Source organism: Lissotriton helveticus, chromosome 6, assembly GCF_964261635.1.
Source record: "Lissotriton helveticus chromosome 6, aLisHel1.1, whole genome shotgun sequence".
In the NCBI taxonomy this organism is placed as follows: Eukaryota; Metazoa; Chordata; class Amphibia; order Caudata; family Salamandridae; genus Lissotriton; species Lissotriton helveticus.
The window spans coordinates 905,786,729-905,803,837 of NC_136067.1; the positions used below are offsets into that span (position 1 = coordinate 905,786,729).

Sequence of the window (17,109 nt, forward strand, 5' to 3'; positions counted from 1 at the left end):
CGAGCTCGCAAAATGTTATGTTTTAGAGTGTACTTCGCTAGCGAGGGTTAAGCCCTGCCCCTCTTCTCCATTGGCTGGCCTCCTAAACGGTGGCCAGCCATTGGAGAAGAGGTCCTAGTGACGTTCTTCTTTATCTTTTAGCCCCGTCCCTTTCGGATTTGCTTCCTTGACTTCTGTGTGTGGTAAAAGCTTTCTTATCTTCTTTATGGGGCCATCTGTTTCGCCCCATAAAGAAAATAAGAAATCTTTTACCACACACGTAAGTCAGGCCAAGTTGTTAGTGACGGGTTTTGGGGTCATCCTTTGTATTTGCCGAGCGTCTGCATTTTTTTGTTTCATATGGATTGTATCTGTCGGGAAGTGTGAGGTGCGAACTTTCTTTAAGTGTAATTTCCGTAGTTTCTTGGAACTTCCCAAGCCAGCGTCTCTCTCTGCAGGGGGGAACCCTGCCCTTGTGGGATACACTTAGCAAACGCTTTCATTTTTTGGAGTTGTCTCACTGTATGAGGGGCGTTTCCCACCTCTACCTCTGCCAAGGTGCCTGGACTCCCTTTTAATGTACCTGTAGTCGCCCTCCTCCTCCAAGTCACGGGAGACAGAGGCGCTGTGTGCGCTGCCTGCTGGGCTGGTGGCGGGGCTCCCCATGGCTCCCAGGCAGGAGGTTCAGATATCACGGCGTTAAACAAAGCACCAAGTGTCCCCGCCGCTTCACAATGGGTGGCTCTGATTGCACCATTTGTTTAAAATCAGAGCTCTCCCTGCTCAGCAGTTGTTGCTATTTTTTCCCACGAGCTTGGGAGAGAAGACAACTTATGTTTGCTGGAGAGACTCAAACACCCTCGACCCCTCCCGGGCATCGCGGATGGGGTCACCATGAATATTGCAACAGTTGTCCTTTTCTTCCTGCACCTTCGGTGGCACCACCAGCACATCCATTCACGGTGCATCTTGGTGGACAGGCGCAGCTCCTGGGATTTTTTTCGTATTTAGCTTTGAAGGCGCTAGTCCTGCCAGAGCGTCTCGAGTGAAAGAGCTACTCACAATGGACAGAAGCTAACCCTGTCAGAGCACGCTGTAGGACAGAGCTGCTCTCAAGAGACAATACCCTGTTCGTGCCGGCCCCTTCTGTGGGACAGAGTATCTCACAGTGGCCAGGAACCGAGCACTCCTTACAAGAGCCCTGCCTCCTGGACCCTGAGCATGCCACGGGGCTTAGCCCGCCACGAGCCCAAGGTGCCAGGAAAACTCCAGGAGCTTGATGCGCTGTTTGGAGAGGAGAGCCTCACTTACTGGAGGCTGCGACACGCCCAGGTACTGTCCTCGAGCTGTTCTGGTGGCGAGAGCGCATGCTGCGTTGTAAGCTATTGTGGTATCTGTCTGTCCCTTCTCAGTGCACTTCAACTCGCTGAAAACATCATTAATATTTCGCACAGTGGCTCATTTGTTAGGCCGTGTATATGTCATGGTGTGTTATCTACACAGTGAGCCTCCTGGTTACTAGGGCAACGCTCCGGAGCTTCTCCTCTTCCAGCTTGGCTTTTCCTTCCGGCTCGGGCCGCATAGAAGCAGAGAGGCAGCACACAGAGCGCGCTCAACTTCCCGGGCTGGCGGCGATGAAATCGACACACAGCACTCGGGGGCAAAGCAGGTCCCCCTCCTCCCCCCGCAGGGCGTCCGCTGCGCCGGGTGGCACACTTACCCCTTTCAAACATGCTGGCAGTCCGTCTCTGTTTTATAGATTATATTGGTAAGTAGTGTGTTTACATTCACACCTGGTTTCTGCCACAGTTATTTGAAGTCAAAAGTGCGGGCAAATTAAATCAGAGTGTTGCAACAGTGCTCACCTCCATTTCTTGCCTTGGTGCTGCTGGAATTTTGCATTTTTCCTCACTGGTGCTGTCGTATGATCCTGCGCATGCATTTAGGTACACCATGGACATAACTCAATAAAGCAAGTAAGGGGAAGGGGCAATTGCCCTCTGGGTTATTCGAGCAAGTCTAGTGAATACCTCCCTCCACAGTATTGCTACCCCCTTTGCAAATGTTTTTAAGCCCCGAGGGGTGGCGGTCCCCAGGGCTGGTGGGGCTTGAGAGCCCCCCACCCATTTCTTAGAGGCCCCGTGGGGTGGCGATCCCTGGGGCTGCGGGGGGCCCCGTGAGCCCCCCTGCATACATTAAATCCGAGCCCCGGGGGTGGCAGTCCCCGGGGCTGGGGGGGCCTGAGAGCCCCTCCCACCCATTTCAAAGTAGCCCCGGGCGGTGGCGGTCCCCGGGCTGCGGGGGGGGCGTGATCCCCCCCACATACATTAAAATCGAGCCCCCGGGAGTGGCAGACCCCGGGGCTGGGGGGCCTCAGAGCCCCCCAGCTAACATTTTAAAGCCCCAGTGGGTGGCGGTCCCCGGGGCTGGGGGGGCCTGAGAGCCCCCCCACCCATTTTGAAGAACCGGGGGGGGGCGTTCCCCGGGGTAGTGTGGGGGGATTGGGACCCCCCCACACTTTTTTTTTTTTAAATAATGCCCCCGGGATTTGGCCCCCCCCAGGGGCAAATTAAAACATTTTGCGCGGGAGACCGCGTTTCTTTACTTATTTATTTTTTATATCGCTAGGATGTGCGGATCCTACACGCAGCCCGCGATTAAAAAAAATAAATATATATATATATATATGGTTTTGGCCCTGGGGTCCTTGTGGGACCCCCTGAGCAGGCCTAGGGGGTCAGGGTGTGTCTACCCTGCCCCCTTTTCGCGTTTTGCAATGTTTTTCTTTGGTTTCTTGTGCCTCGGTTCTACCGAGGCACAAGATGGCTGCCAACACTGCCTGATTTGGAGTGTTGACAGCCACTTAAAAAGCAGCTTGTGCACGGCAGGGTGCATGCAGACTGTGCTTAGGGTACGCGGACCCTCCAAGCCCATCGATATATAAATGACTTTAACTGTCATTTTCGCCGGAACTACTGAACGGATTTACACCAAATAAGCAAAAGGCACAAGTCTGAACCAAGGACTACCTCTTTGTCAAATATGGTGTAATTCCGTTCAGCAGTTCGGGCTGTAGCTGCGTCTAAAGGTCCTATGGGAAATTGCATGGGGAAAACGTGTTTTGGGACCCCCTTTTTTCTCGGCCCCCGCTTGACGGATCACCCCCAAACTTTCAGGATAGGAGCGGACCGGATATTATATATATATATATATATATATATATATATATATATATATATATATATATATATATATATATATATATATTCACTGAAAAAACCATAGGTTATAGACCATATATAGTTAGGAATTAGCATTTACAAAACCTTGAAAATTCACTGAAAAAACCATAGGTTATAGACCATATATAGTTAGGAATTAGCATTTAAAAAACCTTATTTTACTCACACAAAACCATTGAAATTCCATATATAGTTAGTTGCACTAACTATATATCGCGCACCTGCAATCCACTGCTGATGATGTCACATATTACATCATTCATGACATGGTCAGTGACATCACTGATGACATCACTGATGACATCTCAAATGACATCACTGATGACATCATCCAGTGACTGTGTGTTTCTGTAAAGTTTAAATATGTTTTACATATTGAAGAATGAGTAGATGTATAACTGTCTGGACGAAGGATTTAGTAGGTGCATGACTGAATGTATGAGTGAGTGATTAAATGTGTCTCACTGAGTGCATGGGATAGTGACTAAACTGTCTTAATTTGTGCATCATTATGTCTGTTGTTCTGTAAACTGCTGCATGTGTTGATCAGTAGCTATATGATTAACTATATGGGTTATTGATTGATTGTCCAAGTATTTGTATGGGAGACTGAGTGTGTGTGTGGCTGGCTGGGAGGTGTGTGACTCTGTGCAGATCAATGTGTACTTGTATCAATGATTGTATAAGAAAGTAAGTATGTGTTAGTATATGTTTGAAAATGTAAGGTGCTCTATGTTTAACTGTATAGACAAGAAAATGGAAGTGTGATTGATTCTTTACAGGACTGACTAGGTGTGTGAGTAACTCCATGGATGAGTGGCAGAGTGTGAGTGTCTGTATAGGTGTATGAGTGCATATGATAGTGTTGTAAAGATGAGTGATTGTATGTATGAATGATTGTATGGGTGAATGAGTGAATGTGTGTGTAGACGTAGGAATCAGTGAGTACATATGTAGTAACTAGTATTGGTGTGTCAATGGTTTCAAAAATTATACTCTGTATTTAACACTGGGTGAAACAGAGGTTATATTAAAATGTGAGGAGATGCATTGTATTGTCACATCAATGATATCATCAGTGATGTGGTCATTGATGTCAAATGAGATGTCATCAGTGATGTCATCAGTGATGTCATCAGTGATGTCATTTGAGATGTCATCAGTGATGTCATCAGTGATGTCACTGACCATGTCATGAATGATGTAATATGTGACATCATCAGCAGTGGATTGCAGGTGCGCGATATATAGTTAGTGCAACTAACTATATATGGAATTTCAATGGTTTTGTGTGAGTAAAATAAGGTTTTTTAAATGCTAATTCCTAACTATATATGGTCTATAACCTATGGTTTTTTCAGTGAATTTTCAAGGTTTTGTAAATGCTAATTCCTAACTATATATGGTCTATAACCTATGGTTTTTTCAGTGAATTTCAATGGTTTTTTAATAGCAAATATCATAAGCTGTCGAATGTCAAGTACGTGGTAAGTGAAAACATTTTCGTGTTTATGCACACTGATCTGCTTTGAATGGTGCCCCCCCCCTCATTTCTATTAGGAGTACTCTCTCTTTGCACATAGTGAAGGGTAGTTAACGCAGGCCTTTGCCCCCGTTGTAATACGTCGTGCCTGCTTCTCTCTCCATTTGATTGATTGTTATCCAAGTATTTACTGTTTTAGAATTGGTTCTCTTTGGTTCATTCTCTATTTACAAACAAACACAGAGCCGCAATACTCTGTTTAGTCTTTGCAGATAACGAAAAATCGTGTAAAAAAAAAAGAAAAGGAATCGAGCAAAATCAGTAGGCCACTAACGGGATCTCTTTTTGACCTCGCTAAAATAGAAACATTAGGAACAACCCCTCATGACAAATACAAAACTAGTGAAATGAACTGAACTCCACACAATGATGGCTGCAAAACAGCTCGGCTCCGCCACCCACCCCGCCCAAAATAACGATAAAGAGCGGCTGCCATGATTGGTGGCGGAATGGCCACGGCGGAGCTACGAAATGGTACTGCTCTCATGCTAACCCCAGCTTCAGTCTGAATATCCAGAAACACTGTAGACTACCAATTCGATCAGTTCCGGTAGCGCCCCAATGTAACCCGGTAGAGAAGAACTAGCCCTCCCCTCTTTGACTGATGGTTCTTGTTGCCTGTCCCTTCTGTTGTCATTTAACAGAACTATTTAGCCTGCTGAAAGGGGTTGTGTTCCAACCGCTGGTTGGTGGAGACATTTTGACTATATTCTGGACCTGCGTTGTCGCGTAATGCGTCATATGACGCGCCGCGTTAGCGCATCCGGAAGTCATCCGGGGCGCGCAGCGCGTAACGTAAGCATAACAAGTCATGTGACTTGTTAATAAAACTTTTCATTGGTTCATTTTACTTTTCTTATTCTAATGATGAAAGGCTTGGTCATATGACCTAAAAATTACGCTTTTTATTACTTCCGAACATTATTTTTTCTTAAATATATGTTATAATGTTCCAGGCTAATGTACTTTCCCGGAAAATTTACAACTGTCCTGCAAGTAAAATATATTCTTTTTTCGAGAAAAAGAGCGTTTCTTCGTCCCATGACGGAGCCGTTGAGCAAAAGAGGGTCGACCTGCTGTCTTAGTCGCCGATACGCCTGAATATGAGATTCTTATCGATCACTTTATGTTGCAGGAATAGAAAACACAACAGCCCTTGACCATTTATCTTTACTGCGTTCCTTCGTATTATACCTTTTACCCTTCATGTAATTGGTCTGCTTTATTTCACTTGCCTTTTAATGATTCTAAAACAGTGACTATTATTAAAAACTTTACCAATGTATATACTACTACCATGTTTTCTTTTAAAAACCTTTATTGTGAAAATTTCATTATACAAATACGAGCCTATAACCACGTGGGCCGGCCACGGAGCAATCTGTAATCGTATATGATGAGTAGACATTTACACTGTAGAGGAACGTAACGGGCGGGCCATTAGGTTGCAAGAACTAAGGTGTCTAACAGTTACGGAATCGGTGGACGTACATTTTATAATTAAAATACGACAGGGCCAGTTACAATAAAATTATCTAGATATACATTTGCGGGCAAGTACCATGGGTGACGTTAATTCGAACTTTCAATAGTACAGTAATCAATAACACATCAGAACTTAATATCAATAGGGATGTCGAAATATTCAATCAATTCTCGTCCCCGCCCGCCATGTGCTTCAAAACTGCATACGTATCTCGTGATTTCAAGGTTCTGCAACCAGTACACAACAAGGAGTTACGAGTCCCATTTATTCCGGCGCCATTTTGGGCGAGGACGGGCAGGTCCAGGATATAGTCAAAATGTCTCTACCAACCATCGACTATGATGATGTTCATATGCTGTATTTATTAGAGTAACACTCATCTGTCCACATGAAATTAATTTGCCACAATCTAAACATGTCATTTTAATCTTTCCAAAGTTCTTCTAAATATTTGGGACCGTTTCCCTTGCCTCTGATGCGGTCAGTGCCACTTCTTTGATGAATGTACTAGCAGGTCAGGGGTTCTCCTCCAAATTTCTCTTTTATGCAGCACTATAATTAATTGGTGCCACCTCTCCATATGACGATGCATGGTATAGTTACCATAACTATATTTTTTTTCGGTTCCTCTGGAGAGTTCATCGTGGCAGATGAAGCGTGTAACGTACCGGGCATTTACCTTTTTTTGCATGTACAGGAAAGGAAAAAAAAATCGAGCGTCCGAGTTCTAAGGTGTCCCAGGGCCATTTTAGTGGACCAGGCCCAAATCCAAAGAACAGGCCGCCATTTTGAGAGTCCTGTTGCAGCCGCCTGTCGCTGTAGCATCAAGAGCAGCCGAAACTCAGCTGAATGGCAACTGAAACGGTAAAGGGGCGCCCCACTACAGCAGACGAGCCTCCACCTAGGAAGGCCCGTTCACGCCGCCTCCCCCCCCCCCCCCCCTTCGGGCACCCTGTGGAAAAGTAAATTTTGCCATGTTCTGTGTCCCTACGCGTCCTCCATCATATGTTATCTGTGCATGATTAATATGCATATGTATTCCCCATGTTTGATTAAAGACGCAATTACAGTTGTGTCCACCTCTAGTATGTCAGTTTCCAGTTCTCGTGAATACTACGAATATCAGGCCTATGTAAAGCTACGTTGCCACGTTTCTCAGTGTGCACGTTATTCCATTGTAAAGTCCCCGTTTCTAGGCCTCAAAAGGGCCCGGACACCAGATTCAGCTCCTGTCTCCTGAAGCCTCGCTGAGGAGCGATACAGCCCCCACCTGTATCCTCGACCCTTCACTTACTTCCTGCCTCGCAGTGCCCGGCTCAGCCTAGCTCTGCCTCTGAGTCTGCCAAGAGTATGTTATGATTCCAGTTATCAGTTCAGCCCTCCTTCTCTGCATTCCTAAGCTACTGAACTGCATCAATAGTTTCCGTCATTGTCTAGCCTTTACGTCTCCATGTAAGAGAAATACTGCATTTAATGGTCATTTAATATTCTTCATCACGCACTACATGTAGAATAATGCATGCTCTAGTCTTAGAGTCTGTTCGCCTTTACCCCGATAACTTTTGGATTCTATCAACATGTTCTCTAAACATCAGATACTAGATACTGTTTAGGTACATGTCGCCCTGACTCTCCAGACTTCAGTCTCTGCTCCTAGCACAGAGTTCGTAGCCCCCAGCTTCTCCTAGTAACACGTCATTGCCAGTTTGCGCGCACCATCAGGTCAGAGGTCCCGGCTCCTTAGGTAGCCCCCTCCATGTTTCCGCCCCATTTATGACATATTCTGTTACGTTTGCATCACGTGTCTATGTATACGCCCTGTTACACCTACTTTCACCTTTATCTTTCGCGACTGCTATTGACCACACCCACTGCTCCGCCTATCGTATGTATTGTAATGCAACTGTTTTAGTATATATGATCGTGTATTGTTATTAAAATAGAGCACGCCGATTACGCCGATTCCGATCCTGCCCCCGGCAGCGCTGCCATCCTATTCCTGTGCAGGTTGTCCTGTTCCTGTCCTTATGCTGTATTAAACCTGCAAAACTCCTACTACCTCGAATCTTGACTCTTATTTATTGAGCTATCTGTTATTCATTTATTTATTCAAAAATAGAGGTATTATTTATTTATTTACCACAACCCCACGCCGTTATTCGGAGCAGTATTGTAGGATGGCCACACCAGTGCGGCAACTTGCTAGACATCACCTCGGTGGTAACCGAATCTCAACGCCTTGTGGTGTCTTCTATTCAGAAAACATTGTTATGCTGCCTTCGACCTATTCGCCGCAAGTGCGCACACAACTCAACTGCATAGCTTGCTAGACACCACCTCGGTGCCATCCGGATCTTGGAATCTCAGCGCCTTTTGGTGTCTTCTCTTCAGAAAATATTGTTGCGCTGCCTTTGGCCCCATTCGCACATCGGTCCGCTACTGACGCCATCTCACAGGCTAATGGGGCGCCCCACGCCGAGTTTCAGCATTGTAGGATGACCACACCAGTACAGCAACTTGCTAGACATCACCTCGGTGCCATCCGGATCTCGGCGCCCCACTGCAGATGAAGTGCCTCTCAACTATGAAACCACCACGGTGACATCCGGATCTTGGCGCGTTGTGCTGCCTTCGGCCTATTCGCACATCGGTCCGCTACTGACGCCATCTCACAGGCTAATGGGGCGCCCCACGCCGAGTTTCAGCATTGTAGGATGACCACACCAGTACAGCAACTTGCTAGACATCACCTCGGTGCCATCCGGATCTCGGCGCCCCACTGCAGATGAAGTGCCTCTCAACTATGAAACCACCACGGTGACATCCGGATCTTGGCGCGTTGTGCTGCCTTCGGCCTATTCGCACATCGGTCCGCTACTGACGCCATCTCACAGACTAATGGGGCGCCCCACGCCGAGTTTCAGCATTGTAGGATGACCACACCAGTGCACCTTACTAGACACCACCTCGGTGCCATCCGGATTTTGGCATCTCAGCGCCTTGTGGTGTCTTCTATTCAGAAAATATTCTTGCGCTACCTTTGCCCCATTCACACATCGGTCCGCTACTGACGCCATCTCACAGGCTAATAGGGCGCCCCACGCCGAGTTTCAGCATTGTAGGATGACCACACCAGTACAGCAACTTGCTAGACATCACCTCGGTGCCATCCGGATCTTGGCATCTCAACGCCTAGTGGTATCTTCCATACAGAAAATATTGTTGCGCTGCCTTTGGCCCCATTCGCACATCGGTCTGCAACTGACACCATCTCACAAGCCAACAGGGCGCCCCACGCCGACTTTTACCATTGTAGGATGGCCACACCAGTACAGCAACTTGCTAGACATCACCTCGGTGCCATCCGGATCTTGGCATCTCAACGCCTAGTGGTATCTTCCATACAGAAAATATTGTTGCGCTGCCTTTGACCCCATTCGCACATCGGTCCGCAACTTAGACATCACCTCGGTGCCATCCGGATCTTGGCATCTCAGCGCCTTGTGGTGTCAGTCAGAAAATATTGTTGCGCTGCCTTTGGCCCCATTCGCACATCAGTCCGCTACTGACACCATCTCACAGGCCAACAGGGCGCCCCACGCCGACTTTTACCATTGTAGGATGGCCACACCAGTGCCACAACTTGCTAGACACCACCTCGGTGCCATCCGGATCTTGGCATCTCAGCGCCTTGTGATGTCTTCTATTCCGAAAATATTGTTGCGCTGCCTTTGGCCCCATTCGCACATCGGTCCGCTACTGCCGCCATCTCACAGGCCAACGGGGCGCCCCACGCCGACTTTCAACATTGTAGGATGGCCACACCAGTGCGGCAACTTACTAGACACCACCTCGGTGCCATCCGGATCTTGGCGCGTTGTGCTGCCTTCGGCCTATTCGCACATCGGTCCGCTACTGACGCAAACTCACAGGCCAACGGGGCGCCCCACGCCGACTTTCAGCATTGTAGGATGGCCACACCAGTGCTGCAACTTGCTGGACACCACCTCGGTGCCATCCGGATCTTGGCGCGTTGTATTGCCTTCGGCCTATTCGCACATCGGTCTGCTACTGACGCCGCCTCACGTGCCAACGTATTTTCTCCGCATTTTATACCCTATGCCGCATAACAGGTCATGTGACTTGTTTATAAAACTTTTCATTGGTTCATTTTACTTTTGGTTTCCTAATGATGGAAGGCTTGATCATATGACCTAAAAACAACACTTTTCATTGGATGAAAACTTTTTTTTTTTCCCAAACGATGAAAGCCCCACCTTGTTTCTGGATGTTTCAGACTGAAGCTGGCTTCAGCATGAGAGCACCACCATCTCGTAGCTCCGTCGTGGTCATTCCGCGAGCAATTATGGCAACCGCTCCCCACCAGAAGCCTACAGGAGTCGGGGGCCCCCAAAACTTTTGATAAATCCTCAAGGCGGAGGGGACGCTTTCGAGAATGGGGTCCAAGACCTAGCAGACAAGCGTCCGATTTCCAAGGTGTCCCAGGGCCATTTCAGTGTACCAGGCCCAAAAAGGAAAGAGCCTGCCGCCATTTTGAGAGTCCTGTGACAGCCGCCTATCGCTGCACCGCAAGAGTGGGCGCAACTCAGCTGAATTGCGGCTTTTGACACAGTGGACCAAAAACGGACGGAATGGCAACTGAAACGGTAAAGGGGCGCCCCAGTACAACAGATGACACTCCACCTGGAGAGGCCCGTTCACGCCGCCTCCCCCGGGGCGCCCCACGCCGTTATTCGGAGCAGCATTGTAGGATACCAAAACCAGTGCGGCAACTTACTGGACATCACCTTGGTGCCATCGTTCTGCTGCCTTGGAACTATTCGCACAACAGTTTTCTACTGATGACCCACCCCCCGCGACCCCCCACGCCAGAAATCTGGACGTTGTGCTGCGTTGGGACTATTCGCACAGCCGACCGCTACTTCGTTGTTTTTCCCTAAAAATGTTTATATGTTATTACTGTTTTTGTTTTCTTGTATATATTTATAAGTTATTAAAGTTTTATAATCTTACTACTTTGTTGGAGTGCTATATATTTTTAATGTGACACATAATTGTAAAAACTTTGATGTACAAAGAGTCATCCCTGGAATCTTCCGCTTCAGGCTCGGTCCCCTCCCCAATCACAATACAGGATGGTTTTCAGATAATAGGAACGCGTCTGCTGTGACGGATCTCATCGAGTGTGGGCCTTGATCTACTATAACTCCTTTGAAGAGGGGTGATTCTTTACAGCTGGGGCCATAAACTACATCTGCAGGGCTAGCTGATACCCTAGGACCGGCCTGGACAATCGGACACAGAGGAAAAGGAGTGTCAGAGGGTGCGGTAGTGAATAGGGCGAAAGGGAGGTGTCGGGCGGGCACAGGGTGTGATTCTCAGGGAAGAGCAGCGCAGATGGGGGGTGGTTTATTACCCATGCATAAGACAGAGAGCGGGGGTGACCACTGCCTGGGGGAGATGCTTGCGAGGGTGGGGAGTCATGCTAAGGATCGACAGCGTGCACAGAGTGGGTCTGGTCAAGGCATCTAAAATGACTGCCGTGCACGACAAAAGTGTGGCATTTGAAAAAAGGCAAGATGGCGCAGACAATGTTTTTCAACACTTCCTGATTTCCTTCGAATCGAACGTTAACAGACGTTGGGGCATATTACCAAAGTTAAGCGATATTTATCCCTAACGATGCTTAGCAACGATTTTTTTACCGCTAAGCATCGTCAGAAATTATCGCAGATAAACCTTGCTATTATCAAGGTTTATCGCAAATACGATAAAAAACGACCGCAATGCATTAATATCGCTGAAAACTCAGCGATATTCATGCATTACCGAGCTAATGCTCTTAGCCATGTTATCCACCTCCCATTGGATAACATGCCTTAGAACTGCTCAGGGCAGGTGCTAGCTTTTGGAGATATTCGCGCTTATCGCGAATATTTCCAAAAGTTGATAATAGGAGATAGCGATGTTAGCGACTGTTTCCAGTCGCTAACATCTTGGCATGCCCACTTTGCATGTCATTAGTGATAAATATCACTCGCATGCAAAGTGGGGCCCAAGATGGTCGCTATCTCCTACTAGCCGTCGCTAACTGGTGTTAGCAACAGCTAGGTAATACAGATATAATTTTATCTCCGCGAAGCGGAGCGCTGTTACAGATATATATCTTTTTTTTAACGTTAATTTCTCAAAATCCACTGGAGCACATATATTGAGACCTAGCAAAGGCACATCGGACTACCAGTCCCTACAATTTTGCCAAGTTTCGTGCAAATCCATTCAGCCGTTCGATTATTATTATTTATTTATTTTTTGCCTCGCGGGGCCCTTTTAAAACCTCCACATCAAACCTAAGAGGTCAAGGAGGATCTACTATGCCCCCTTATGGTCATTTGCCCCTTCGCTTTGGCCTCCTCTTGTCTCTCGATCCTACCGAGAGACAAGATGGCGGCCGCTACGGACTGTTTGGTTCTCCGGCGTCTGTAAACATTGCAATCAGCTTCGCAAACCTCCGTTACGCGAAGCGGAGCGCTGTTACAGATATATATCTTTTTTTGAACGTTAATTTCTCAAAATCCACTGGAGCACATATATTGAGATCTAGCAAAGGCACATCGGGCTACCAGTCCCTAATATTTTACCAAGTTTCGTGCAAATCCATTCAGCCGTTCGATTATTATTATAATTTTTTTTTTTTGCCCCGCGGGGCCCTTTTAAAACCTCCACATCAAACCTAGGGGGTCAGCGAGGATCTACTATGCCCCCTTATGGTCATTTGCCCCTTCGCTTTGGCCTCCTCTTGTCTCTCGATCCTACCGAGAGACAAGATGGCGGCCGCTACGGACTGTTTGGAATGTTTACAGACGCCGGAGAACCAATCAGCTTCGCTTCACAAAGCTCCGTTGCGCGAAAAGTACGCGTACTGGAGCGCTGCCCGGTCCGCTGTTACAGATATATATTTTTTTTTAAACGTTAATTTCTCAAAATCCACTGTAGCACATATATTGAGACCTACAAAAGGCACATCGGGCTACCAGTCCCTACAATTTTGCCAAGTTTCGTGCAAATCCATTCAGCCGTTCGGGCTAAAAGTGAGGCCAACCGCCCTATGGAAAACTCAATGTTAAAAACACGTTTTGGGACCCCCTTTTTTCTCGACCCCCCCTGGACGAACCCCCCCCCCCAATTTTCAGGGGCTGCTCAGAAACAAAATGTGCCATTTTCCTGAAATTTCAGCCAATTCCGTCCACAAACGCCAAAGTTATTAGACATAGAATTTTCAAAAATCCCATAGAGAAAAAATCCTAACTATATATACCTACTGGCGACCGCCAGTAGGTAATATATATATATATATATATATATATATATGCAAAAAAGAAGGAGAGAACTCTGGGTAGGTCTCAGTTTAGGTGGAAAGCAGCTCCTATTAGAGCACTCTCAACACCAGCGACACTCTAGATCTGCTCACCTCAAATGTCTGTTTTTCTATCAAAGTTTTTAAGCATAGGATTAGACAGTGCTATCCATGCCGAGATAGAAAATGACAAAGTCTTTCGCCATTTAAACAGCAAAGTCTTTAAGCATAGGACTAGTACAGTGCAGTCCTTGCCGAGCTGTCAAATAACAAAAGCCATTTATCACTCCAGGCACAATATTACAGCTTCGAATTGGTAAAATACCAACTCAAGCCAACCTGAAATGAATAAAAGCAACCCCTGACACAGTGTTTCGCTCTAATTAGAGCTCTTCGGAGAGGTATAGCTTTGTCCGGACACAAGGGAGCACCCAGTATTAAGTCAAAACAAAACCCTTTCAGGCATAGAGTGACGTATAAATTATGCAAAAAAGAAGGAGAGAACTCTGGGTAGGTCTCAGTTTAGGTGGAAAGCAGCTCCTATTAGAGCACTCTCAACACCAGCGACACTCTAGATCTGCTAACCTCAAATGTCTGTTTTTCTATCAAAGTTTTTAAGCATAGGATTAGACAGTGCTATCCATGCCGAGATAGAAAATGACAACGTCTTTCGCCATTTAAACAGCAAAGTCTTTAAGCATAGGACTAGTACAGTGCAGTCCTTGCCGAGCTGTCAAATAACAAAAGCCATTGATCACTCCAGGCACAATATTACAGCTTCGAATTGGTAAAATACCAACTCAAGCCAACCTGAAATGAATAAAAGCAACCCCTGACACAGTGTTTCGCTCTAATTAGAGCTCTTCAGAGAGGTATATATGTATATGTATATCTACATATATATATATATATATATATATATATATATATATATATATATATATATATATATATATATATATATATATATATATATATATATATATATATATATATATATATATATATATATATATATATATATATACATAAATTCAGTTCCTGACTGCTCTATTCAGGTCAGTAAATACACGAACTCCTCTGCTGAAGAAATGCTTTTTTAATGCAGATTTAACGCAACGAACAACTCTACGCGTTTCTGGAGCTCACCTCCCTTGCTCACGAGTAAAAGTGTTTGTGTTCACAAAAGGTATTTAAAGTAACATGTGACTTGTTAAAAAATAATCATAGAAAGCAGACTGACGCTGCAACATAAACAGTGATTCGATACTAATGTGGCAAATAACCATACTGCTATTATTTCAGCCACTTACTTTCCCTTGCATAATTTGTGCGATACATATGAGTTTTAAATAACATCATCATGTGAAAAATTGTGATTTAATACAATTATAAGCGAAATGAAATAATGTAAGAATCGAAATACAGATTCTATTTTTTGTGGCTGGTTACTTGCCAGTTCCTTGATATATTCTATAACATTCTACCTAGAGTTATTTTGCCCCAGTGGGCTATATTCATCACTTTTTTACACCTTTGGACTATAAACTCATAAGTTCCATACACAATATATGCCAGATAGTAAGGCACTATGACCAAGCTAATCTGAGGGTACTTTCGTTCATCTTCAGAAATTAATGCATTTCTAATTCTCTTCATGTATTTCAAGACATCTCGGCAATATCTATTGGATATAAATCCAATTACCTTTAAAAAAGTACTTTTGCCCCAGTGGGCTGTATGCACTATAGTGTTGCCTTCTAGTTGTTAATTTACATGTAATTCAGTATACTATGAGAGTCTCTATTTCCATTGTCTTATAGCTTGGCTTCTGTGAATCCATCTTTTTCTTCTTCATCCATCCACCATCAGTATCTATAAACAAAATAATATATTCAAACTACAAATTAACTTTTTCGTCAGTTACGAATACACACATTATTTATGTAACGCTAGCCTTCTTGTCCTAAAAAGATTAAAATGGTACTTGAGCTGTGTATGCATTATATTTACAAATATGAAAGTTTTTTTCATCTTTTCAGTTAATAATACATTAGATCTGGGTCCCAACTATACTTTATCTCAGATCTGAACACCTCCCTGGTTAACCATTGCATAGAAAGCATCTTGTTTAGTGGACAATGATATTAGACACGATTATACTTCCGTTGGCTTAGATGGAATCCTGACCCAGGCATCCTGACTGGCACTGGCTGCCCTCACGAAAGACAAAGCTCTACGGTTAAACTCAGATTATAACTATTAACCAAGATGGGTTTCCAGTTCCTCATCGCAGTTATGACCAATTGGTGCCACTGTCTGATATTTAATAATCAATCTGGATTCCAATCTCCGGAGTTTTTGAATTTTATTCCCTCCTCTTTCATAGTGTTTAATACAGTCCAAAACACAGAATCTCAATAAATTGGGGTTCTGATTATGTTCCGTCTGAAAATGCCTGGCCATTGGATAGGCCTTGTCATAGTTTTTTATGGCCCTTAAGTGTTCTAAAATCCTAATTTTAGCTTTATGTTTCGTACTGCCTATTTAGACCGTATCACACGGGCAAAACAAAGCATATACCGCGAACTCCGTATTGCACGATGTATACTCTTGTATCACAAATGGTTCCATCGCTGGTGAGAGCCTTACTTCTTTACAGTTCTTACTGTGTTTACATGCTTTGCAGCTTCTACACAGGAAAAATCCATGTATTCCTCTCGGTTTGTCCTTACCAGGTAAAATGGCGCTGCACAGCTCATCACTCAATGATTTGGATTTTTTGAATGTTATTTGGGGCTGGGTCTCCACAAACTCTGTAATATCAGTGTCTGTCTGCTGTACAGGCCAGAATCTTCTTAGACTGCGTTTGATCATAAACGCTTGGCTGCTGTATGTGGTTATGAAGCGCGTTTTCATATTTTCACTGTCCTCAACTTCTTTTCTTTTTTCTATCATCAAAGAGTCTCTGCTTCTTTCTTCCACAATCTTTTTTGCTCTGTCAATGATTTTCTTTGTGTACCCTCTGGCCTCAAATCTCTCAACCATATTCTTTTCTTCTTTCCTGAAACTTTCAGAAGTGCTGCAGTTTCTTTTAGCTCTTAGGAGTTCCCCTATTGGTATGCTTTGTATTAATGAGCTCTGATGACAACTGCGGGCATGTAGCAAGCTATTGCCCGCGGTCTCTTTTCTGTACAGAACACTTTCTAATCTATTGTTTTCCACACTTAACCTCAGGTCTAGGAAATCCAAGCTCTTTTCTGCCCACTGGCTCGTAAAGCTCAGATTGAATTCATTGTGATTTAACTCCTCCACAAACGTCATAGCTTCCATCTCAGAACCTGACCAGACCACAAAGACGTCATCGATGTATCTAACCCATTTGATGACTTTTTCTTTATACATCGATGACCTATAAACTACCTCCTCTTCCCAGTACCCCATAAAAAGGCAGGCAAAGCTGGGCGCAAAGCAAGTCCCC

General features: G+C 45.1%; 1 protein-coding gene across 6 annotated transcripts in view; it reads left to right on the plus strand.

Annotated features, from left to right (window-relative positions):
• The window catches only part of CEP43 (centrosomal protein 43), a 293,859-nt gene that overhangs the window by 107,047 nt on the left and 169,703 nt on the right, over positions 1-17,109 (plus strand). The gene's annotated exons all lie outside the window — the stretch shown is intronic.